This window comes from Schistocerca piceifrons, unplaced genomic scaffold (assembly GCF_021461385.2).
Source record: "Schistocerca piceifrons isolate TAMUIC-IGC-003096 unplaced genomic scaffold, iqSchPice1.1 HiC_scaffold_936, whole genome shotgun sequence".
In the NCBI taxonomy this organism is placed as follows: domain Eukaryota; kingdom Metazoa; phylum Arthropoda; class Insecta; order Orthoptera; family Acrididae; genus Schistocerca; species Schistocerca piceifrons.
In genome coordinates, this window is record NW_025729208.1 from 4482046 (window position 1) to 4487045 (window position 5000).

Below are 5000 nucleotides of genomic sequence, written 5' to 3' on the forward strand. Positions count from 1 at the left end.
ACACCGCCAGCCGGCTGTGCACGCTACCGAGAAAGTACCGGTATGCGAACCGCCAGGCGACGGGCGCGCATCGCACGTTTGAGGAGACGCGGCCGGCCCCACAGGCGGCCGCGACACTCCCAGGTCTGCGAAGCGGGGCAAACGCCGCGCGCTTCAGTATACGTAGCCGACCCTCAGCCAGACGTGGCCCGGGAACGGAATCCATGGACCGCAATGTGCGTTCGAAACGTCGATGTTCATGTGTCCTGCAGTTCACATGTCGACGCGCAATTTGCTGCGTTCTTCATCGACCCACGAGCCGAGTGATCCACCGTCCTGGGTGATCTTTTCTCAGTTTCCGCCGTCTCTTTCGAGACGGTCGCATAGGCGGGAGTGAGGCGTGTGGCGGCCCCTGTTCCAGCGTTCTGTGTCCAACGGCCTCACGGCCGACGGGCGTCGTACGGCTCCACACCGGAGCGGACAGGCACTCGGGCGAAAGTCATTCAAAACCGGCGCCAGGCGCCAGGTGCCGCAGGCCAGCCGCTCCAGCGCTTCAGCGCTCGTACCACACAACATTGCCGCTAGTTTTGAGAGGCACGCGTGGTTCCGCACGCGGCGCACGGCTACGGCGAGCCGTACAGGTAGCGTGTTGCGCGACACGACACGCACATCGAAAGACATGCAGTCTAGTCGGTAATGATCCTTCCGCAGGTTCACCTACGGAAACCTTGTTACGACTTTTACTTCCTCTAAATGATCAAGTTTGGTCATCTTTCCGGTAGCATCGGCAACGACAGAGTCAATGCCGCGTACCAGTCCGAAGACCTCACTAAATCATTCAATCGGTAGTAGCGACGGGCGGTGTGTACAAAGGGCAGGGACGTAATCAACGCGAGCTTATGACTCGCGCTTACTGGGAATTCCTCGTTCATGGGGAACAATTGCAAGCCCCAATCCCTAGCACGAAGGAGGTTCAGCGGGTTACCCCGACCTTTCGGCCTAGGAAGACACGCTGATTCCTTCAGTGTAGCGCGCGTGCGGCCCAGAACATCTAAGGGCATCACAGACCTGTTATTGCTCAATCTCGTGCGGCTAGAAGCCGCCTGTCCCTCTAAGAAGAAAAGTAATCGCTGACAGCACGAAGGATGTCACGCGACTAGTTAGCAGGCTAGAGTCTCGTTCGTTATCGGAATTAACCAGACAAATCGCTCCACCAACTAAGAACGGCCATGCACCACCACCCACCGAATCAAGAAAGAGCTATCAATCTGTCAATCCTTCCGGTGTCCGGGCCTGGTGAGGTTTCCCGTGTTGAGTCAAATTAAGCCGCAGGCTCCACTCCTGGTGGTGCCCTTCCGTCAATTCCTTTAAGTTTCAGCTTTGCAACCATACTTCCCCCGGAACCCAAAAGCTTTGGTTTCCCGGAGGCTGCCCGCCGAGTCATCGGAGGAACTGCGGCGGATCGCTGGCTGGCATCGTTTATGGTTAGAACTAGGGCGGTATCTGATCGCCTTCGAACCTCTAACTTTCGTTCTTGATTAATGAAAACATACTTGGCAAATGCTTTCGCTTCTGTTCGTCTTGCGACGATCCAAGAATTTCACCTCTAACGTCGCAATACGAATGCCCCCGCCTGTCCCTATTAATCATTACCTCGGGTTCCGAAAACCAACAAAATAGAACCGAGGTCCTATTCCATTATTCCATGCACACAGTATTCAGGCGGGCTTGCCTGCTTTAAGCACTCTAATTTGTTCAAAGTAAACGTGCCGGCCCACCGAGACACTCAATAAAGAGCACCCTGGTAGGATTTCAACGGGGTCCGCCTCGGGACGCACGAGCACGCACGAGGCGGTCGCACGCCTTCAGCTCGCCCCACCGGCAGGACGTCCCACGATACATGCCAGTTAAACACCGACGGGCGGTGAACCAACAGCGTGGGACACAAATCCAACTACGAGCTTTTTAACCGCAACAACTTTAATATACGCTATTGGAGCTGGAATTACCGCGGCTGCTGGCACCAGACTTGCCCTCCAATAGATACTCGTTAAAGGATTTAAAGTGTACTCATTCCGATTACGGGGCCTCGGATGAGTCCCGTATCGTTATTTTTCGTCACTACCTCCCCGTGCCGGGAGTGGGTAATTTGCGCGCCTGCTGCCTTCCTTGGATGTGGTAGCCGTTTCTCAGGCTCCCTCTCCGGAATCGAACCCTGATTCCCCGTTACCCGTTACAACCATGGTAGGCGCAGAACCTACCATCGACAGTTGATAAGGCAGACATTTGAAAGATGCGTCGCCGGTACGAGGACCGTGCGATCAGCCCAAAGTTATTCAGAGTCACCAAGGCAAACGGACCGGACGAGCCGACCGATTGGTTTTGATCTAATAAAAGCGTCCCTTCCATCTCTGGTCGGGACTCTGTTTGCATGTATTAGCTCTAGAATTACCACAGTTATCCAAGTAACGTGGGTACGATCTAAGGAACCATAACTGATTTAATGAGCCATTCGCGGTTTCACCTTAATGCGGCTTGTACTGAGACATGCATGGCTTAATCTTTGAGACAAGCATATGACTACTGGCAGGATCAACCAGGGAGCTGCGTCAACTAGAGCTGAGCAGCCGGCCGCCCGGGAGTGTGTCCCGGGGGCCCGCGCGAACACGCAAGCGTCCGCTCAATCATTCTGCAAACAGGAGGAGGCTGAGCTCCCCTGCACAATACACCTCGAAACCCTCTCAGGTCCCGGCGGCGCGCAGCGCCGTCCCAAGTACTTGGTCGGGTTCGAGAGAGGCGCAATCGCCCGGAGTTAGGCGAGTAGACGCTTTCGGTGCGACCACCCGTGCTCCCAACTGAGCTTGCCGCTGCCGACAGAGGCCCGGGAGCGTGCTGTCGTGGCATTGCCGGCGGGAGACAACACGCGCCACCTACGGTGACCGGCAGCTCCAACGCCAGCGCCACAGAAGGACAAAAGCCCCACTTGGGTGCCGAAGCGAACTCTCCCAGCACAGCGCACGCGCCAACACATCCGCACAGCTGCGATACAAACCACCAGCGAGAACCGCTGGGGCGACCGAGCAGCAGACGGCGTCGCGGCGCCGAGCGCCGGGCGGCGGCGCATCCTCAACGCACACAGTCCTCAATCGGACCAGCACACTGAAGATGTCCACCGCGCTTCGCACCGGGCCCGCGAGGACCTACTTTGGCCGCACGGCGCCGCGCGCAGGGTGCGCCGGCGCGCAGCTGCGACGCCTGCCGCGTCCGTCGGCCGGCGCGCCTGCCACTGGCCGCCCCCACCAGCCGGCTGTAGCGCGTGCGCCCACGCACCGCGCGGCCAGCACGCCGGGAGGCGCCCCCTCACCGGCCGGGGACGGTCCCACCCAGCCACCGCCGCGTATCGCTTCACACCCAGATGCCGTTCAGTTTCGTCGGCATGGTGGGTATCGCTGGAACAACCGGTTAGTACCTCAACCTATCGTCGCCATCACCGATTCACCCCTAGCGAGAACAACCGCACCACAACAGGTTACCATTTGTTCATTTGCGTAACTTCACCAGAAAACGCAGGCGTCCATCGCCATTTGCAACTTCAACGATTATTGCATGCCTGTGTCAGGTGTCACGCCACACTACGTCTGCCCACATACACGCAACAAAATGTGCACGCCTAGACAATACGTGGAAGGTGGCCCCCGTACGTATGCGATGTCCATTGCTCGAACGACTGTCAACCGGCCTCTGTAGCATGTCGCAGATATGGAACGCGGTGCACCATGCCATCACGGTGTGTGAGGAGAGACGACTAGGTCCGAATACATCAACAGACAGCTCATGCTGATCGCCATCCACGGCGTCCGTTCCTCCCACACGTCTCTATGGCGTACCACACTGCAATCCAGCTCTCATAGGGAGACGACACGTAGCTGCGTGCACAATATTTGCACTGTATGGTCCGCCGTTTTTGGGCGCAGTCGTTGTGCGGTCACACATGTGCCACGATGTATCATTCAGTACATAAGGACGAATGTGCAGTACAGATTGTGGTTCACGCGTACGACATCAGCGGACAGTTGACACAGGCCGCACCACAACGTAGCCTGAGTACGTCGCATGCGAAGGGCATTGAACATGCAAACTTCTCACCAACCAGCTTGCGAAGGCAGGGGGCAAGGTGGGGACGTGGGGAGGGGCGGCATGTACGTCCTGCTGCCATCCACATTACAGTGTACAGCAGGAGCATGTGGAAAGTGAGCAAGACTTGCAAGGTGTTTAACATGAAGCGATACACAGGGGTGCGGGCAGTGCGAGTAGCGAACTATATTGCGAGGGTTGCGGGTGGGCAACACTACAGTAATTGAACGAGTCGTATAACAATTACAGAGCAGGTTTAGGCGACAACGTGGGTTACGTTAAGGCGACAACATGGGTTAGGTTAAGGCACAACATGGGTTAGGTTAAGGCACAACATGGGTTAGGTTAAGGCACAACATGGGTTAGGTTAAGGCACAACATGGGTTAGGTTAAGGCACAACATGGGTTAGGTTAAGGCACAACATGGGTTAGGTTAAGGCACAACATGGGTTAGGTTAAGGCACAACATGGGTTAGGTTGAGGCACAACATGGGTTAGGTTGAGGCACAACATGGGTTAGGTTGAGGCACAACATGGGTTAGGTTGAGGCACAACATGGGTTAGGTTGAGGCACAACATGGGTTAGGTTAAGGTACAACATGGGTTAGGTTAAGGTACAACATGGGTTAGGTTAAGGTACAACATGGGTTAGGTTAAGGTACAACATGGGTTAGGTTAAGGTACAACATGGGTTAGGTTAAGGTACAACATAGGTTAGGTTAAGGTACAACATAGGTTAGGTTAAGGTACAACATAGGTTAGGTTAAGGTACAACATAGGTTAGGTTAAGGTACAACATAGGTTAGGTTAAGGTACAACATAGGTTAGGTTAAGGTACAACATAGGTTAGGTTAAGGTACAACATAGGTTAGGTTAGGTTAGGTTAG

At 55.5% G+C, this 5000-nt stretch overlaps 2 non-coding genes across 2 annotated transcripts; both read right to left on the minus strand.

Annotated features, from left to right (window-relative positions):
- Nucleotides 1–167: 167 nt before the first annotated feature.
- LOC124771766 lies at nt 168–322 on the minus strand. Its single transcript, XR_007013480.1, has one exon. It is a non-coding gene; the product is annotated as a 5.8S ribosomal RNA (ribosomal RNA).
- Nucleotides 323–673: 351 nt separating this feature from the next.
- On the minus strand, nt 674–2582 carry LOC124772059. Its single transcript, XR_007013739.1, has one exon. It is a non-coding gene; the product is annotated as a small subunit ribosomal RNA (ribosomal RNA).
- Between the last annotated feature and the right edge of the window lie 2418 nt (nt 2583–5000).